The 21,507-nt window shown below is 45.9% G+C and overlaps 1 protein-coding gene across 2 annotated transcripts in view; it reads left to right on the top strand.

The window, feature by feature from the left end:
- cplx2a (complexin 2a) overlaps positions 1 to 21,507 on the top strand; it is a 65,812-nt gene that overhangs the window by 31,407 nt on the left and 12,898 nt on the right. The window contains exon 3 of one of the 2 annotated variants that reach the window (XM_078945378.1): positions 279 to 427. The exons of the other annotated variant lie outside the window; for it this stretch is intronic. The gene's annotated coding sequence lies outside the window, so the exon portion shown is untranslated. The remainder of the gene's footprint in view (positions 1 to 278; positions 428 to 21,507) is intronic. 2 annotated transcript variants of the gene reach the window in all.

The raw sequence follows: 21,507 nt of genomic DNA, 5'->3' as shown, positions 1-21,507 counted from the left end.
GGGTGACGTTTCATACACTTTGAATTACTACTTTTGTCACACAAGTGATTGTACCTTTGTTTGTGGAATAAAGGGTCCAAATATAGGCCCTCTGATGGTTGGAAACATATTTGTACCTTTTTTATCCTTAAATGGTACATATGAGTACCCTAAGTTGTAATTATGACTCACTTAGGGTACAAATTCACCATTTGTACCCTAAGTGTTCACAAACGTACCCCAACCGTACCCTTTTTTCTGACAGTGAAGGAATACTACTACGACAATAATCTGCTCAGTTTGCTAGGTGAGCTCGGACTCCTAGAAAGAGCAGGCCAAAAGAGGCCTGCGGGCAACTCCGGAACAACATCCCAGGGGAAGGACCGAAAGCTGTGCGACAGGACGCGAAAACGAGGCAAACATGGAGGAGCTAAAACTAGGCTAGCAGGTAAGCCACACAAGCCAGCGATTCCCACACTCCTGCTAGCAAACGTACGCTTACTCGACAACAAGATGGACTACATCAGACTATGGAGAGCTTCCCAACGCAGCGTGAGGAACTCTTGTGTTTTGGTTTTTACGGAATCCTGGCTGAATGAGAACATTACAGACGCTACGATCCAGCTGGAGGGGCTAACGATGCACAGAGCGGACAGACTAGCTTCGCTAACCGGTAAACAAAGAGGCGGAGGGCTAGTCGTTTACACAAACAACCTATGGTGCCAAGACGCCGTAGTGGTTCCGACCCATTGTTCGCCACATCTGGAGTCCCTGTCTGTGAAATGCCAACCCTTATACATGCTGCGGGAGCTAACAGCTGTAATCATAACAGCTGTTTATGTACCACCAAGCGCTAACGCTAAGGAAGCCATGGCAGAGCTGCACAACAACATCAGCGAACTTCTAAAGGATTATCCCGACGCCTTCTTCATAGCGGCGTCATTGTGTTGTTTTCTGCTGCAAAGGGGTGGGCCCCTGGGCTGGGTGGCCCTGGCCCCTTTGCTGGGGGTGGGCTGGGGGACGGCTGTTTGACCACCGGGGGACAGTCTACCAGCTGTCCCCAACTTACCCCCTTCCTTAAATAACCTCATATTAGGGTGAGGGGGTGGGGGGTCTAGCCTGCGATGCGCCTTGGGGGGGGGCTACTTGGGAGTGGCCCCCCTCCTATGGTTGCCGTATGGAGTGGGCCCCCCCTCTTTCGGTTTTATTTGCACCTTAGACATGTAGGGTCCTTGGTAGGGGGGGTGCTTGGACATCACTGCAAGCAAGCAGCAGATGTCCTCCTGGCACCCTACCCGCCAATTTTAACCGCACCTTAGACATTTAGGGCCCCTTGGTGGGGAGGGTGAGGGGACATCACTGTGAGTAATCAGGAGATGTCCCCTTAGTGCCCTACTCGCCAATTTTAACTGCACCCCCCTTAGTACACACACCCCTCCCCCTTCAATATATACATTCAAACATAAACACACACACACATGCACACAAACACCCTCTCAAACACACATACACGCACACACATTTTACAAGGAAGGTGGGACCTGGGTCCATCTGTCCCCTACCCCTTCCCTGGTGGGGGGTGCGGGCCCCTTGGCGATGGCGGCCATGTCCCTTGGGTGCCGGCTCCCTGGGCCCGGCGGTGCTCTCTCCGCGCGGTGGGGGGGTTCATATTACACCTGAGCCGGGGGGTGTTCGTGTCCCTGGGGGGTGGGTCCTGGTCCTTGCCCCTGGGCGCTGGGCCCAGGGGGGGATGCCCGGAACTCCTGGGTGGTGGTGGGGTGCTCGTCTGGGGCTGTGGGCGTCCCTCTCCGGTGGGGCCCTGCGTTGGGCTCTTCCGGCGCGGCGGGGGGCTGCTTTCCTGGCTGGGCTGGGGCGGCGCTCTCTTTCCCTCTGCGCCTCCCTGCTCTCTGGCTCTGGGGGCCTCGCGGCGGTCCTGCTGGCCCTGGCCTGGGTGGCGGTCTTGGTCGCCCGGGGGGCGGTTGTTCCCTGCCTGTTCCCGTGTGGCGTTGGGGGAATTCCGGCTGCCGCTGCTGCTGCGGCGGGGGTCTGGGTGTGGGGGTGGCTGGGCGCTCCTCCTCCTTCTTTTCACGTTCCACCATCCATTTTAGGAGAACATGAACACTCACCTGAGCACAGGTGTTAGCTCACCTTTGCACTAATAGTTTGCATGATTGAATGAATGAAAGATTTCACACTAGTTGGTTTAAAGGCATAGGTATGCGTTCGTGAACACTATCTGTTTTGTGTACATGTTGACATGTTGACATTTTTACAGCTAGCAGGTGTGTTGATAAGATTTCAGAGTGTGTGTGAACAGGCCCCGCCCTTTTTGTACTACATTTGAACCGTACCGTAACGATAAACAACCAGTAAACCTGTCTGCTCTATGCTGCTTCATGGTCTTACCCCCCTTTCCCTCCTATTATCACCCTCCTACCCCCCCCCTCTCTCTAACGTCCCTCTCTCTTCTTCCCCTCTTTCCTTTTCCGTCCGGTCCAACACCAAAGATTTTCAAACATGATTGAAATTAATAAAGTTTGGCCTCAATTACAAAAGGGGTTTATTCAGACATACCTTTGGTTTGTCTGAAGATGAATAACCCCTCTTGTTAAAATAAAATATGTCCAACACAAGAGGCCCTCAGCTCTCATCTGTTTGCCTAGCTGTTGGACAGGACAAGTTAAAAGAAAAAAAAAAAAAAAAAAAGAACAGTCTTCAAATAACTATGAATCCTTTACAGTTTGCATGCAAAGCAAATCGATCCACGGAGGATGCCATCTCCACCACTCTCTACCTTACATTGTCACATCTGGAGAGGAAAAACACCTACGCTAGTCTCCTCTTCATCCTCTTCATGGACTTTTAACACCATAATCCCACAGCAGCTGGTGGAGAAGCTGAGGCTACTAGGCGTGGACACGGCAATCTGCAACTGGACATTCAGCTTCCTGACAGACAGGCTGCAGACAGTCAAGATCGGCAGACACACATCTAGGCCCATCTCAGTGAGCACGGGCACACCACAGGGGTGTGTCCTGAGCCCACTGCTGTTCAGTGTTCAGACTGCGCAGCTCGACACCAACACCAACCACATTGTTAAGTTTGCAGACGAGACAACAGTGATCGGTCTCATAAGCGACAATGACAAGTCTGCTTACAGAATGGAGGTGGAGCAGCTAGAAGTGCGGTGAACATCCCATAACCTTCAGGTCAACGTGGACAACACAAAAGAAATGGTGATGGACTTCAGGACATCTGGCAATCACCACACTCATGTGACCATAAACGGTGCTGCTGTGGGGAAGGTTGACGGCGTCAAGTTCCTGGGGGGGAACCTCACTAACAACCTGTCCTCCTCCACCAGCTCCACACTGGTCATCAAGAAAGCACAGAAGCGTCTCCATCCCCTCCGGAGACTCAGGAAGGCTGGAATTCCACCACCTCACCTCCTCTCCTTCTATAGGGGCACCATAGAGAACATCCTGACTCAGAGCTTCACATCCTGGTTTGGCAGCTGCAGCTTCAGGAGCATCAGCTGCAGATCCAGCAGGATGCTAAAAAGCTTCTTCCCACAGGCTGTGAGGCTGCTGAACGGACTGTCCTCATGCATTCTTGCTCTCACAAACTCCAGTCTGCAATAAGACCAAAAGGATTACCCCCCAACCCACCACACAACCCGAAGACACAATACATGGATACAGACTCTACCCCCCCCCCCCCCCCCCATAAACTACACACATAGCCACTTTAATCACACTGAATGCTGGTCTCTATTTTATTTTATTCTACTTTTTATTTATTTATCTGATTTTATTGCTATTTTTATTGTTTGATTGTTATTGTATTGCTCTTTTCACTGTCATGCTATAGTGAGAAACATCTCGTCTCACCGATGTATTTCTCTGCAAATACTACGTATGGAAAGATATTAAACAAATCTTGAATCTTGAACCGTTAGGTTTATAATTTAAGATAGCAGAGGTTTTATTTTTTTGTTCTGATCCATTAAGTTGTTTGTATTCACACAGAAGATGTGGTCATAGAATGGTTGGAGAATTTACTCCCAACTATTGGGAGTTGATCATTAAGGTTGATCATATCTGACCTAAGTTTCATTTTTCCAGCTCACAAGCTGAAACCTCTGATCTTGATCCTCATATCCTCAGGAGCTCCACTCCTCCGCAGCCTGTCGCAGGGCCACACATAGATGGATAGATGAACTTTATTAGTCCTGAAGGAAATTTCAAGTGGTCAGCTGCCCAGGCCTAAAAAATACAATTATTTCTAAAACAAATCAAAACACAATAGATAAAAGATAAAAAGCAAATAAGAACAATGACCTAAAATCAAGTTTATCAGAACATTTCAGTCTGATCAAATAAAAAAATATCGTAAAAGCTCTCTGGTGCTAAGACAGTGTGTTGTGTTATCTCTTCTTTTCCATAACTCTGTTACATTTCTGTAAATGCTGACAATCTTTTTTCTAGAAAAACAGCTTTCAAGTAGCTTCAGAGATGAGCGCTGAAGCTGAAGTTAGACGCCTGTTGGTGCGTTCATCACTGGACGTCATGTCAATATGATACTGATAGAAGTTCTGCATTCTCACCACACAGAACACAAACACGTCTGATCTTTTGAACTAGTGAGCAGATTTTCAACAACACTGACTTTTGCATGCCAGACAATAATGGCAGCCAGTAATTATTAATTTCCACAGCTGCACTTACCTGCACAGGTGAACTCTCCTCAGTGCTGATCCAGCAAAACTCCAGTCTTGTTCTTTCCCCTCATTATTATTCATCATTATTATTTTTTAGTACTTCCCAGGAAAATCTACATACTCTTCCACTAATCAGATTATGTCTGTCGAGTTTTATGGAATAAACTCCCAGCTCATGGAAGAGAGGCCGATCCAGTTTCTACATTCAAAGTTAGACTGAAAACATTCCTCTGTGGACAGGATTATTGTCAGACTACTTAGTATTCAGAGATTATTTAACTTAACGTTAATGTGTTTAAATTAAACTTAATAACAATAACTATTTGTTTTAAAGGCTGCTAGAAGTTGAAGCTGGGGTAACTATGGTGCTCTGGGGTTCTGTCCTCTTTTCTCTTCTACTTCTACTCTTCCTCTCTCCTCTATTCTTGATCATTATTCATCATTTAGTTCTCCATGCCTCTGTTTGGTGCAGTGATTCATGTATTGTCCCTCTTGAGTGGGAGTGCTTCCAGACTCCTGTTGGCTCATCCGTGCTCCTGTACCTGACCGAGTACCTCGTCTCTGCTCCTGCTCCTACACCTGACTGTGGTTTCTGTCTCAGGCTCGACTCGCGCCCCCGACTGTCCCCCCAACCACGGCTGGATGAAGCTCGTCTGCTAGACTTAATATATGTAGTTGTAGATTTAGATAAGTTAATTCTTCTCTAAGAGTTCTGGTAAATCGCCTGTCCGTCCTGGGGGAGGATCCCTCCTTCATGTGGACACCCCTGAGGTTTCTTCGTTTTTTCCGGAATCCGGTTTTTTAGGAGTTTTTCCTTACAGAGAAGGGGGGTCTAAGGGCAGGGATGCCAGTATAGCTTAGTCAGTTTGTTAGTTCATTTTAGTATTTTCCTATTGAACTCTTTGTATTCATGATCCTTTTGAGTTCATGTTTTACTTCGAAGCCCATCGAGACGACTGTTGTTGTGATTTTGGGCCATACAAATAAAATTGAATTGAAATTGAGTTTGTGTCATTTTGGACATTGTGGGTTAAATGACATCTATAGTCTAGTTTTGTAGTCACTGCAAACTGGATGTTTGTGGTTTAGTTTGTTTGTAAGTTGTTTCTGGTCTTATTCTGAGTTTCCCTTTGTCTGTAAGTTTCAGATTGTTCATCCACAGCTGTCCTTCTTTAGTTAATGACCCTCAGTATCAGCTCATCTGTTCTGCTTTGTCTGTCTTTTGTTGCTGTATTGTCATGTTTCAGTCTATTCATTAAATGTTTCAGTTTCTGCCACCAAGCCTGATCTGCACAATTCCTGACAGTTTTACGTTTTTTTTTGTTTATTACTTCATTTTTGTTAGTTTTTGTTACAGATAAAACAAATTACAAACCACAACAACAATCAAAAACAAGGGTCAATTTCTAGGTGCTTCTTGTGTCTATTTGTTGTAAAGTGTTTCGGTGTAATTGTGCCTCTTGCAGTCTTAGCCTGTATGTTATTGTTTCCATTGAATGGATGTGGTTCATTCTTTATGTCCATTGCTCCTTTGATGGGATCGACGTAGGGCCCCAGTTCCTGGTCAATGTTTTTTTCACCAGCTAGTGACATAACTTTAAATAAGTATTTGTCAATTTGGTGGACAGAGTTTCCTGAGAACATGTCCAAATAAAACAGTTCTGGTGAGGAATTTTACATCCCAGCACTTTGCATGTTAGATCAGCACCCTCTTCCAAAACCCAGTTACATTTGAACACTTCCAAAATACATGAGAATTGTCTACATTTACTTCTCCACATCCACACCAACAGCTCTGATTTGTTTTTAACTGTTTGTTCTTTATTTTCGGTGTTATGAAAAATCTTATAAGGTTCTTCCAGGCAAACTCTCTTCATGTTCGTGATCCCGTGGTGGTATGGTGGTGTCTCCACATATCCAACCAATCCTGCTCAGTTATCTTTATGTTTAATTCTTTTTCCCAGTTACATTTTCCTTTCAAAGTTGTGTTTTTGTCGTACTCCATTAAAGATTTCTATAGTGTACTGATTACTTTAGTATTGCTGTCATTATATGCCTTTATTATTGTTTGAATGATCTCATCCTCATCCCCAGTAGAGCTGCTTTGTATTTTAGTCTTATAATAGTTTCTCATTTGTAAGTGTCTAAAGAAATCCAGATTTTCAAGGTGAAATTGCTTAGCCAAGTTCTCAAAACTCTCTAGCTGTCCGTCCTTCTTTTCTAATAAGCACCATGCTGTTATTCCTTTTGTAGTCCAATATTTAAAAGTTGGGTCGTATTCTGCTAGTTTCAATTGCCTATCATATGCTACCCATTTTAATTTTTTTGCATTATTTAGGATTTGTATTTTTGCAGTAATTTGAACCATACAGTTGGTGTATGATTTGTTTTGGGATCTAGATGCATTTGCTTTGTTTCATATAGTTCTTTATCTCCAATAATGGTTTGAATGGGTTCTTGTAAAGTTTCATATTTTATATTTTTTCATTTTCCAGTATAATGGGGATTACACCAGCAGTATAAGTATCATAGTTGTGAGGCGATACTGTATTCTCTCAGCTTTGGAAGTGCCATACCTCCTTTATTCTTTGGAAGCTAGTGGGTGCCGTATTTTATTCTGGATCTTTCATTGTCCCATGTTTTATGGGTTACGGGTTATTTTTTTGTCCCACGTTGTAAATTGCGTGTTACAGACCTGTGTTGGTAGAGCTTGAAGGAGAAATAGAAACCGGGGCAAAATGTTCATTTTTAATATTTCAAATGTAGAGCTGAAATCTAGTGGGAGTGTTGACCATTTTTCAATGTCTTTTTGGATCTTTTCTTGTTCTACTGAATAATTTTTACTGTTTATATTTTGAAATCTAATGTTATTTCCACACCTAAATATTTAATATTTTAAAGTTGTTTCTAATATGTTTGGAGGGAACGTAATCGAATTTTAAAATTTGAGTTTTGAGAATATTTATTTTATATCCTGATAAATGTTCAAATGTTTCCAATATTTTCATTAAATGAGGAATTGATGTTTCTGGTTGTTCATGGTACGCTATTAAATCATCAACAAACAATCCTATTTTATGTTCAACTCCATTCAGTGAAACTCCTTTAATTACACGTTTTTCCTGAATTGCCTGTGCCAGAGGCTCAATAAAAAGAGCAAACAGAGTCGGGGAGAGTCCACGACCCTGCCACTTGTTCTTTCCAATTCAAATGTTCCTGTTAAATTCCCGTTTATTTTAATTCTATCCGTTGGTTATGAATATACTGTTTTTATTATTTCTACCGATTTGTTGTTAAATCGCATTTTTTCTAAGACTAAAAATTAAAATTCCAATTAACGCAGTCAAAAGCTTTTTCTGCGTCAATACTTAAGAGAACTGTACTTCTATGTTCCCTTTGGGCTCTTTGAGTTATATGCAGGTGTATGAATCCTGTCTGGTCTTCATCAATAAGGTCAAGAAGAAATGTATTTATCCTATTACAAATTATAGATGTATAGGTTTTGTAATCTATGTTTAGTACTGATATAGGTCTGTAATTAGCACATGACTGTTTTTCCCTGGTTTTAATATAACTTAAATTATTGCTTCTTACCAAGAAATAGGGATTTTATTCTTTTGAAGGGTCCAGTTCAGAGATCTATGCAAAATTGGGGTAAGTTAGTTTTTAAATGTTTTATACCATTCAGCTGGGAAGCTGTCGCTGCCTGGTTATTTATTGTTTTACAGAGTATTTGTGTTTTTTAACATTTCCTCTTTTGTAATTTCAGCTGTGAGTATTTTATTTTGATTCAGTCCAATAAATGGCAGATCTATATTTTTCAAAAAGTTAATTTTTTCTCGGTTACAAGGTTAAAGAGGCTGGGAATATTTGTATATATATATATTAGGGTTGTGCCGATGGACGATATCATCGTCCATCGTGATGGGTGACTGACATCCCGATGGAGAGACCACCATCGTGATGCCACGCCCCCGCCACGTTGCGCGTCTACACCATAAGCCGCGGTTACATGTACAAAATATCTTGATGGGATCAATGGTCAGATTAGAATCCAACCGTGTACATGGGCCCAGAAAAATGTTTTCAGAATATAAAAACGTTCACTAAGGTCACACTTTCCGTCGGAATAAATCATTCGCACATGCGCAGTAGGGTTTGAAAAACGGAAGGATATAAACTCCGCCGAGCGGCTTTTTTTTTTCAAACTTTATTGTATGTAACAATTCAATACAAAACATTGTTAAACAGCGCCGAGCGGCTATATATATTGACATGTCAGCTCGGTAAAATACGAGATGATCTTCTAAACGTGCTTTTAATAATGTTACGATTATTATGAAACACCTGTTCGCTCATCATTTAAATTTTAATCCGTGTGGTCAGTGCTTTTTCTGAACGAAGCCAGGATTAGCAGTATGCTAACACGGGCTAACAACATTAGCTTTGGGTGGCGCTGCACGTAAACGTGTAAGAATAACCTCAGCCTTTATTTAGTCGGGACACGACTGGAAACACAAATCCGCGTGATTGTTTGAATGTTTTCTAAGGACTGAGCGACATTTCTGCTTTGAAGCTCAAACTGCTGTGTGTGCTGACGATACGAGCTGTGCTCAGACACACGTTTAGACCCGGTTCTGAGTTCGGTAGGTAGTACCCCTAGAGCTGCGGGACGGATCGCAGTCTTAAATCTCCCACACATACGGCTCATGTAACAAAGCACCCCCCCCCCCCTTCCCCTCAAACACAAAGCTGTAAGTCCGCGCTCCGCCGGTCCACTTCACTAGTGAAGTGCGGGAGCGGACTACTTCTTTTCTATTTTGTTTGTTACTTTTTTTGTTAAAGTCACTTCCCTCAGTTTATACTGGATCATCGTGGATTAGTCATTAGTTGGGAAATAAAATGAAAAAAGCAAAAAAACGAATAGCAGTTATATAAGAACGAAAAATGTAAAAATAACCCCCCCCCCCCCCCCCCGACGATGTCATCGTCCATCCCGATGGTTGACAGCAAACATCGTCAACGGCCAATTTAAGGGACATCGCCCAACCCTAATATATATCCTGATCCACACCACCAGGATCTACAGTACTGACATTGGGATGTCATTCGGGCTCAAGAAATGCAGCCGGATGGTGACAAAGAGAGGCAAGGTAGTCCACACAGGAGGGGTCTCACTCCCAGAAGGAACAATAGCAGACATCGAGGACAGTTACAAGTACCTTGGAATTCCACAGGCAAATGGCAACCTGGAGCAGGCAACAAGGAAAGCTGCAACTCCTGAGAAGTCAGCTCAATGGCAAAAATAAGACCCGGTCAATAAACAGCTACACACTGCCCGTTATCAGATACCCTGCAGGAATAATAAGATGGCCAAAGGAAGAGATACAGACCACGGATGTTAAAACATGAAAGCTCCTCACCATGCATGGAGGGTTCCATCCCAAATCCAGCACCCTGAGACTGAATGCTAGCCGCGAGGAAGGAGGCCGAGGACTAGTGAGCGTAGAAGCCACTATCCAGGATGAAACATCCATGAATGAAGATCCATGAATACATCAAGCTCAAGGCCCCAACTGACAGTGTGCTCAGTGAATGTCTCAGGCAATGGAGAGCAGAGGATACAGTGCTGGAGGATAGACCCTCATGGGACGACAAACCCCTGCATGGGATGTACCACCGGTCCATGACTGAGGGGGCTGATATCAAGAAGTTCTACCAATGGCTAGAAAGGGCTGGCCTACAGGACAGCACTGAAGCGCTCATCCTGACAACTCAGGAACAAGCCCTGAGCACCAGAGCCATAGAGGCTCAGATCTACCACACCAGACAAGACCCAAGTTGTAGATCTACCACACCAGACAAGACCCAAGTTGTAGATCTACCACACCAGACAAGACCCAAGGTGTAGATCTACCACACCAGACAAGACCCAAGGTGTAGATCTACCACACCAGACAAGACCCAAGGTGTAGATCTACCACACCAGACAAGACCCAAGGTGTAGATCTACCACACCAGACAAGACCCAAGGTGTAGATCTACCACACCAGACAAGACCCAAGGTGCAGATCTACCACACCAGACAAGACCCAAGGTGTAGATCTACCACACCAGACAAGACCCAAGGTGTAGATCTACCACACCAGACAAGACCCAAGGTGTAGATCTACCACACCAGACAAGACCCAAGGTGTAGATCTACCACACCAGACAAGACCCAAGGTGTAGATCTACCACACCAGACAAGACCTAAGGTGTAGATCTACCACACCAGACAAGACCCAAGGTGTAGATCTACCACACCAGACAAGACCCAAGGTATAGATCTAGCACACCAGACAAGACCCAAGGTATAGATCTACCACACCAGAAAAGACCCAAGGTGTAGGCTGTGCAAAGAAGCGCCTGAAACAATCCAGCACATAACTGCAGGGTGTAAGATGCTGGCAGGGAAAGCATACATGGAGCGCCACAATCAAGTGGCTGGAATAATATACAGGAACATGTGTGCAGAATATGGACTGGAAACCCCAAGGTCAAAATGTGAAACACCTCCGAAGGTGGTAGAGAATGAGAGGGCAAAGATCCTGTGGGACTTCCAGATCCAGACTGATAGGATGGTAATGGCGAACCAACCAGACATTGTAGTGGTGGATAAAGAACAGAGGAAAGCCGTTGTGGTGGATGTGGCAGTGCCAAGCGATGGGAACATCAGGAAGAAGGAACATGAGAAACTGGAGAAATACCAGGGACTCTGAGAAGAACTGGAGAAAGCCTGGAAAGTGAAGGTGACAGTGGTGCCTGTGGTAATTGGAGCACTCGGGGCAGTAACCCCCAAGCTGGAGGAGTGGCTACAAGAGATACCTGGAAACACCTCAGACCTCTCAGTCCAGAAAAGCGCAGTGCTAGGAACAGCTAAGATACTGCAGGACCCTCAAGCTCCCAGGCCTCTGGTAGAGGACCCCAGCTTGGAGGAGAAACCGCCCGCGGAGGGTGAGAGGGGCGTTTTTATATATATATATATATATATATATATATAAAACCCTAACCCTTATTAGCCAAAAGAATGAATTATTTTGGCTAATAATTTTGTTGATTTAGGCCCTACTTCCTGATAACTTTGTTTAAAATAAATCATTTTTTTTTCCATTTCTTCCTTTAACATGTGATGGATTTGTTTTTTAATGTTTTGTATTTGTTGATATATTTCTGTTGTATTTCTTTTTATGAACTATTGTTCGAGTTCTTTCAAGTTTGTAGAATATTCTTTTTTTTTTTTTTTTTTTTTTTTTTTAACTTGTCCTGTCCAACAGCTGGGCAGGCAGATGAGAGCTGAGGGCCTCTTGTGTTGGACATATTTTACTTTAACAAGGGGGGTTATTAATCTTCAGACAAACCAAAGGTATGTCTGAATAAACCCCTTTTGTAATTGAGGCCAAACTTTATTCATTTCAACCATGATTGAAAATCTTTGGTGTTGGACCGGACGGAAAAGGAAAGAAGGGAAGAAGAGGGAGGGATGTCGGGGGGGGGGGGGGGGGGGGGTGATAGTGAAAGGGGGGGGTGTAATGTCCGTAATGCTTCAAAGAAAAAGAACCGGACAACGGACTGCAACCAAGTATCGGCTTTATTTCCGAACACGCCTCATTACATCCCTCTAGAACCGTCTCCCGGTGTTTTGCACCTGTTTGAGTATATATCTCTTTTTGCCACTAGATGGGGTAGTTTCACACCAAACATGTCACACAAATGTGAACACCACATTGCTCTTTTTTTTTTTTTTTTTTTTAACATGTGTGACCTTAAACATGTGTGCATTCTAGTCAACAAACAATTTTGAACCGACAAATGAAAGAAATTATGTTCCTAAATATATAACCATGCAGCCAGTGATTAAAATAAAAAGAAACTGAATTAAGTCAGGAATGAACAACATTCTGATTTCTGTTCGTCTTCATTCGATGTTACTACACCACACAAATGTATTTGTGTGCTAAGTATAGTCCTGTAAGTAAGTAGGAGGATGTCTGTTGCTCCTTTTAGGGTAGCGTGGTGATGAGGTGATGGAAGGGTTCTCACCGGGCTCTGGGGCATCATCATCAGGATGAAGTGGCATCTCCAGAAGCCGTGGGGTAATCCGTTTGAAGAACGAAGAGTTCCTTGTCACAGAGTGTCCATTTCTGGTGGCTGTGATCATGGATCCTTTGATGTCCTTCACTTTGTATGGTCTGGTATTATATGGTGTAGTAAGCTTGCAATACTTGGTTTGCTTGTGCAGCACAACGTCACCAGGAGCAAGAGCATGTGGTGTAGCATGACGCCGCACATCTGCATAAGATTTCATCTTAGCTTTAGCCGCACTATCTCTTGCTCTCACTCTACAGTCCGAATTATTTCCTGTGGAAGAAGGAAGTGAAGGTATCTTCGTGCGCATCTGGCGTTGAAACAATAGCTCGGCAGGAGAGCTCTGAGTTGTGCTGTGAGGTGTAGCTCTATATTCTCGTAGAAAGATGTTTAGCTGTTGTTTCCAGGGAATTCCTTGTGAGTTTGCCACTCTTATGGCTTTTCCTAGCGTGCGCATGAATCTTTCAGCTGCAGCATTGGCTTGGGGCCAAAGTGGCGTTGTACGATGATGATGAAACCCGAGATAGGTTGCAAACTGGGAGAACTGATCACCATTAAATGGTGGGCCGTTATCAGTTTTCACAACTGCAGGAATCCCGAACAACGAGAACACTTTGTCCATGACAGGAATGACTGTGTTAGCTGAGGTTGACCTCACAATTTCAACGACTGGGTAACGTGTATACTCATCTATAATAACAAGTAAATATTCCCCAGTGGGAAATGGTCCACAAAAATCTGCACTCACGCGGTGCCACGGAGTTTCAGGAAGAGGCGACATTCTTAACGGTTCATTATTGGTAACTGGTGTAGCAGCTTGACATGCAATGCAATCACGTACGGCAGTCTCTGCCTTCTGATCTATATTTGGAAACCAGACTTTGGATCTGAGCAGTGCTTTGGTCTTAACTACTCCTTGATGTCCCTCATGAGCGAGCTGAATCACTCTATCTTCTAGAGCAGCCGGAATCACTAATCTGGTACCACGTAGAATGATGTCCGATGAGGGCGATGTTGTCAGTTCTTCACTCACTCGTTTGAAGCGGTCCAGCATATCTGCATGCAGGGACTTGTGGCTTTGATGCCAATTGTTGTCTCTGATGAACGTGGAAACCTCTTGAAGCACCGGATCCTTCAGTGTTTCGGCCTTTATCTCTGTGAGTGTCATAGCTTTAGGTGTTGAATGAGTTGCGGCAAAATTCACATACTCCTCAGCCACCTTAGTAGCACGTGTGCTCTCACATGATGGAGAAAGCATGGGGTGTCGAGACATGTAGTCAGCCGGATTTTCAACTCCCTTTCTGTACTCCACCCTGAAGTTATAGGGCTGAAGCCTCAGGCCCCATCTTTCAATTCTGGCAGGTGGTTTTGACTTGGGATTGTTCCATATGGCTTCCAAAGCTTTATGATCAGTGACAAGTGTGAATGGATGACCATAGAGGTAAAGGTGAAAATGCTCACAGCTCCAAACAATAGCCAGTGCTTCTTTCTCTGTCTGAGAATATCTGGTCTCAACGTCACGGAGAGCTCTACTTGCATAGGCTATGACATGTCTTTCTGCTGTTTCATCTCGCTGGCAGAGGATGGCACCCAGGCCAACCGGGCTAGCATCCACCAGTAATTCTGTCTCTCTGCCTGGATAGAAGTAGGACAAAACCGTGTCACTAGTAAGACCGTCTTTCAGTTTTTGCAGTGCAATCTGCTGGTCCGGGCCCCACGCCCAAGTTGCATCTTTTCTTGTGAGTTTGCGTAGTGGCTCAGTGATGGACGAGAAGTCCTTGATGAACCTGGAACAGTAATTGGCCATGCCAAGGAGACTTTTGATGTCACTGGGAGTCTTGGGGTCAGAGGCCTGGTGAACAACAGCGACTTTTTTTGGGTCTGTGGACACACCATCAGCAGAGAAAATGAAACCAAAGAACTCCAGTTTGGATTTGTTAAATTCACATTTTTCTTTGTTAAGAGTGAGGCCACTTTCCTTTAGCCTATGGAACAGAGCTCTAAGGTTGTCATCATGTTCAGCCTGTGAGGCACCAAAAACTATGATGTCATCACTGAAATTCTTCACACCAGACAGACCTTGGAGAGTCTGACAGATGGCGTTTTGAAATACCTCAGCAGCAGATGATATTCCAAAACTGAGTCGTTTGTAGCGCTTGAGTCCTCGGTGGGTGGTGAATGTGGTGATGTATCGACTGTCAGGGTGTAGCTCCAACTGATGATATCCAGCTCTCAGATCTAGTTTCGAAAAAACTGTAGCTCCATTTAACTCATGAACTATGTCATCCATGGTAGGGGTGATGTGGCGTTCTCTCTCAATAGCCACGTTTGCTTGACGCATGTCGACACAGATCCTAACTTTATTGGGGTCCTTGGGCTTTGGTGGTGTGACAATAGGTGAGACCCATGGTGTTGGTCCAGTAACATCCTCAATGATGTCATCTGCCTCAAGTTTGTAAAGCTCTTCGTCCACTTTCTTTCGAATATGAAAGGGTACACGTCGATGTGGTTGTATTGTGGGTCTGATGTCAGGATTTATGTGAAGCTTCACCTGAAAGTTTTTCAGTTTCCCGATGCCTTTGAACAGTTCTGGGTGACTAGCCACAAGTGCATCTGCAACCGAACCACCTGGTCCTGAAGTTGAAACTGCAGTGACCACACTGATTAGTCCAAGCGCTGTGGATGTCTTGTAACTGAGAATATTACATCCTTCACCTTTAATCACAAAGAACGTGCACATAATCTTTTTGCTTCGCTTTGCCACACAGCACTTAAATACACCACTGACAGGTAAGGAAACAGTGGAACGGAAAGGATAGATTTTTGTTTCAGTGGGGCAAAGTTGTGGGCGTGGTTTCAGTTGCTCAAAACATGTTTGACTGAGACAGTTTGCTGAGGCTCCTGAATCTATCAGAACGGATATAGTAAATCCATTCAGTTTGATCTGAGTTTGTGGCAAGTCTGAAAGTTTCTCAGCATCAACTGCAAAAACGTATGCATCATCACTGCTGGAAGAATTATCCGGGTCTTTACTTGTTGCAGCCGCTTGTGTGAAGTGAATGTTCCTGGAGTTTTGACCATTTCTTCCTCGTGGTGCTTTTGAGGTGGTATATGTCTGCTTAGAGCGGCACTGTCTTGCAAAATGGTTTAATTTGCCACAGGCTCTGCATTGTTTGCTCTTGGCGGGACACTCTCCTGTGTGAGGATAATTACCTCCACAATTCCTGCAGCGGTTGTTGGACTGTTGTTTTGCTGACCACTTGCTTTTACTAGCATTCGTGGCTGATGTTTTAGAAGACACCTTGTTGACTACTGCTTCTGTTTTTGTTTCCATGCCTGTAGCTTGCATTTCAGACAGTTCGAGTGCTCTTCCATAATCAAGGAGGTCATTTAAGCTTATTTCAGGCTCCCTTAGGGCTTTCCTGCGCAACCTCGATGATGTGCAGCTTTGTATAATTTGTGTTTTAATCTCTGCTGTTAAGTCCGTAAATTCACAATTTTTTGCCAGTATTCTCAGTCTTGTATGATAACTGTCCAGACTTTCTCCTGGTTCTTGTGTGGCTTTTCGGAACATGAACACTTGATATTGAATATTTTTCTTTGGAGAAAAATAAGTTGTCAACTTTTGTTTTGTGTCTGCATATTTATCATCTTCTGCTGCGACTGTGTCGTAAATATCATGGACTCTTTCTCCTGCCACATGCAACAATAATGCTTTCAGCCTGGCATCTCCTGTTATGTTCATAGCAGTAGTATAGTTTTCAAACCTTTGCACCCACTTGGTCCAACGAGGTCCAACAGTGCCTGGATCCGTTTCTGTGTCAAAAGGAAGGAGAGTCGCCCTGTTTCCTGCCATCGTCGATGCACCTTTTTTGTCTTTCTTCTGCTTTTTTTTTTTAATGCTGCAGTTCTTGCTCTCTTGAGAGAAAAAAAAAAGTATCTAGAGTTCACTCCTCGTCGCCAATGTAATGTCCGTAATGCTTCAAAGAAAAAGAACCGGACAACGGACTGCAACCAAGTATCGCTTTATTTCCGAACACGCCTCATTACATCCCTCTAGAACCGTCTCCCGGTGTTTTACACCTGTTTGAGTATATATCTCTTTTTGCCACTAGATGGGGTAGTTTCACACCAAACATGTCACACAAATGTGAACACCACAGGGGGTAAGACCATGAAGCAGCATGGAGCAGACAGGTTTACTGGTTGTTTATCGTTACGGTACAGTTCAAATGTAGTACAAAAAGGGCGGGGCCTGTTCACACACACTCAAATTTTATCAACACACCTGCTAGCTGCAAAAAATGTTCACATGTCAACATGTACACAAAACAGATAGTGTTCACGAACGCATACCTATGCCTTTAAACCAACTAGTGTGAAATCTTTCATTCATTCAATCATGCAAACTATTAGTGCAAAGGTGAGCTAACACCTGTGCTCAGGTGAGTGTTTATGTTCTTCTAAAATGGATGGTGGAATGTGAAAAGAAGGAGGAGGAGCGCCCAGCCACCCCCACACCCAGACCCCCGCCGCAGCAGCAGCGGCAGCCGGAATTCCCCCAACGCCACACGGGAACAGGCAGGGAACAACCGCCCCCCGGGCGACCAAGACCGCCACCCAGGCCAGGGCCAGCAGGACCGCCGCGAGGCCCCCAGAGCCAGAGAGCAGGGAGGCGCGGAGGGAAAGAGAGCGCCGCCCCAGCCCAGCCAGGAAAGCAGCCCCCCCGCCGCGCCGGAAGAGCCCAACGCAGGGCCCCACCGGAGAAGGACGCCCACAGCCCCAGACGAGCACCCCACCACCACCCAGGAGTTCCGGGCATCCCCCCGCCCCAACCCTAGGTACGAGCCAGGACCCCCCAAGGGAGACCCGCTCCGCACTCCAGGCAGCCACCCACCCGGCCCACGGTTGGTCCAGGGTGGAGCAAGGCAGGGGCCCGCCTCCCCCGCCCAGGAGGGGGGAACCCCGGGGGAAAAAAGGGTGGCCCACAAGGGGTTTTATAAATATGGCCCGACCAGGCTCGGCCATGTTGGAAGTTTGGCGGGGCCCAGCGCTCAGGGGCAAGGACCAGGACCCACCCCCCAGGGACACGAACACCCCCGGCTAAGGTGTAATATGAACCCCCCCACCGTGCGGAGAGAGCACCGCCGGGCCCAGGGAGCCGGCACCCAAGGGACACGGCCGCCATCGCCAAGGGGCCCGCACCCCCCACCAGGGAAGGGGTAGGGGACAGATGGACCAAGGTCCCACCTTCCTTGCAAAATGTGTGTGCGTGTATGTGTGTTTGAGAGGGTGTGTGTGTGCATGTGTGTGTGTTTATGTTGGAATGTATATATTGAAGGGGGAGGGGTGTGTGTACTAAAGGGGGTGCAGTTAAAATTGGCGAGTAGGGCACTAAGGGGAGATCTCCTGATTACTCACAGTGATGTCCCCTCACCCTCCCCACCAAGGGGCCCTAAATGTCTAAGGTGCGGTTAAAATTGGCGGGTAGGGTGCCAGGAGGACATCTGCTGCTTGCTTGCAGTGATGTCCAAGCACCCCCCCTACCAAGGACCCTACATGTCTAAGGTGCAAATAAAACTGAAGGAGGGGGGGCCCACTCCATACGGCAACCATAGGAGGGGGGCCACTGCCAAGTAGCCCCCCCCCCGCAGGCTAGACCCCCCACCCCCTCACCCTAATATGAGGTTATATGAGGAAGGGGGTAAGTTGGGGACAGCTGGTAGACTGTCCCCCGGTGGCCAAACAGCCGTCCCCCAGCCCCTCCCCCAGCAAAGGGGCCAGGGCCACCCAGCCCAGGGGCCCCACCCCTGGAGGCGCCGACACCCCAGGCCCGGCACCACCCACCCCACACAGAGAGAGAGGAGCCAGAAAGCGTCGCCCCCCCCCCCCGGAGCAAGCCCAGGCTCCCACCTGGAGGAGGAGCTCTGGTCAGGCCTTGACGGGACCGAGGAGGCCAACCGGCCGAGGCAACCACCGATTGCCTCAGCGGAGACCCCGACCCGTTAGCCCCCCCGACCCGTACCAATAATGGGCCCCCCCCTCCCCCCCAGAACGCCCCCCCACAGGACAGGGCCTACAAGCCCCCCACCCCACCCCACCCCAGACCCCGCAGCCGAAGCGGTTGACACCCAGAGCGACCGGGGGCCCCGAGAGGGTTGTCCCGTCCCGTCCCAGAGCCAGGGAAGGGCCGATCCCAGCCCCAGGTGCAGATGGGCAGCCCATCCGGCGCCGCTGGGCCCTTCCCCCGAGCAGGGCCCCCCGCCAACCCCCCCCAGCGCAGGCAAAGGGACCACCCCCCCAAGCCAGACCACCACCCCACCCCCCCACCACGCACCCCCACACCCAAGCCCAGAGGACCACGCAGGGCCCCAGCCCGCCCCACCCAGGCACCGGACCCGACCAACCGACCAACGGAGCCCCCACCGCCCCCGCCAGGCACCAGAGGCGTGTAGAATATTCTTTATACTTTTCATTTTTATTTTTCCTTAACCATGTTGTTTTTGCTATTAGTTTTCCCCTCATTACTGCTTTAAGAGTATCCCATAATACTGTGGGGTCTACGGCTCTGTCATCATTTTCATCCAAATATTGTTTTGTATCGGTTTTTATGTCTTTTATATTTGCTTTAGTATTCAAAATACCAACATTCAATCTCGACGCTGTTTGTTTTTTCCTGTTTGAAATATTTATTTTCATGTGTAGAATATTATGGTCAGACACGTCTGCACCCTCAATTTTACATTCTTCAACTCTGCTAATATCAGATCTAGAAATGAAAAAATAATCTATTCGTGAATGTTCTTTGTGACTTGTGGAGTAATGTATGTAATCTTTCTTATGGGGATTTAAAATCCTCCATACATCAATCAGTCCTAATTCGTCTATGGATATTTTGACAAATTTGGTGACAGTCTTTTTATGTTTGTGTATACTAGTTGTGTCTAACCTGAAGTTTAAGGCTACATTGAAATCTCCTCCGTAGATTAGCTTCCACATCAATTACATTAAACAAAGATTTAAAAAATTGTTTATCACTTTCAGGTGGGGCGTATACATTTACTATTGTTAAGACCGAATCTCCCATTCGTCCTTTTACTATAATGTTCTGCCTGTCGTTCCCCTTTATCACTTTGTCAATCTCAAAGTTGGTTTTGTTAGAAATCAAAATAGCAACTCCTCGTTTACGACCTTGTTTATAGGAACTGTAATATGTATGTCTGAATCCTAGTTTTTTAAGTTTCTCATGTTCTTGATCGTTCAAATGGGTCTCTTGCAACAGAGTTAGTTGTATATTTTCCTTTCTTAATTTTTATAGAATTATCCCCCTCTTGTTTGGCATGGTTAGCCCATTCACATTCAGTGAGGCAATAGTCAAACTGCACATTTATTAAAGCCATCATATCCATGCACCTAGATAGTGACCAACTCAAAAACAATCTAAAAAACAAATTAAAAAACTGTACAACCTGAACGTAAAAAAGAACTGTGACTTCCACATGGAGATGATCTCCGTCTCTCCTCTCTTGTCCCTGTTGGTGGGTGGGCAGGGTGACCTCATTCCAGATAGGGGTCTGCCCCTAGACATTAATCTAGAATTGTCCAACATTTCATCGTTCTTCAGTCTGTGAGCTCCGCCTCGGCATTTTGGTTTAATAAATCGGCTCCATTTACAGGTTCCATGTGTTTATTTCCTTTGGTATTCTTGAAGCCTCTCTTGTGCACGCCGCGCTGTCCCTCCGACCTGCTACCATCCCTCCGCTGCTTGTGTCCGGTCCGGTCCCCTGGTGCTTTCGCTGCTTGGTGGATTGACATCAATCCCTCTCTTCTTTAAGTCCTGTGAGCTTCCATCGCGCTGTTGTAACTTTGGACGCCGCCTTTCCAGTGAATCCTCAGCCTGGTATATGGGGTTCGAAAACGGATTCCCCCCTCCTTCAAAACTTTTTTAACGTCTGAATATGATCCCCTTTTTAAACAAATCTGCTGGGTTATCATGGTCAAACTGGATTAGTTGGTCGTTCACTTTTATTTTCTTTTGCCAGGCTTTCTTCAGAATCGTGTCTTTCGTTTCAAAACTCAGAAAGTTGACCACAACATGCCTCGGGCGCTCGTCTGCTTTGGGTTTCATGGGGGGGTTCGGTGCGCACGTTGTTTCTGCAGATCCAAGTCTGCAGGCATTAGCAGGTCTTTTCTAAAGAACTCGTTCAGATATGTTGCAGCCGAACCCCCTTCAACCTCTTCTGGTAACCCGAAGATTTTGATGTTTCTCAGAGCCCTCGCTTCAGAAACTGTGATTCTGTCTTGCATGCTTTGGATCTGTTTCTTTAGTGTTGATAGCTCACCATTAGCCTCCGTGTTGCATTCCTCCAGGCTGGCGATGCGTGACTGTCCTCCGCCAAATCCGCTTCATGGTTTTCCAACATATTGTGATGTTCCTTGAATTGTCGATCCATATCTTGTCTGAGGGAAGATATTTCTTGTTTCAATTCGTCCTTTACCCCTCGCAGTTGCGTGTTTAGATCGAGGATCTGACTGCTAATTTTTGCTAGCCCGTCTAGTATTAGCTTTGTGTCGCTGTAGCCACGTTGGGTTTCGCTGGCCATGTTAGCTTTGTTAGCTTCACTTGCCGCTTCCTCTGTCTCCTACTCGCTGTTTTCTGGTTCGGTCAGTTCGGACTTTTC

The sequence above is a fragment of the Oryzias latipes genome, chromosome 1 (genome assembly GCF_053564925.1).
Source record: "Oryzias latipes strain Hd-rR chromosome 1, Olatipes_Hd-rR_3.1".
Classification (NCBI taxonomy): domain Eukaryota; kingdom Metazoa; phylum Chordata; class Actinopteri; order Beloniformes; family Adrianichthyidae; genus Oryzias; species Oryzias latipes.
Note: the sequence above shows the minus strand (reverse complement) of the source record. Positions and strands in the feature narration are given on the sequence as shown.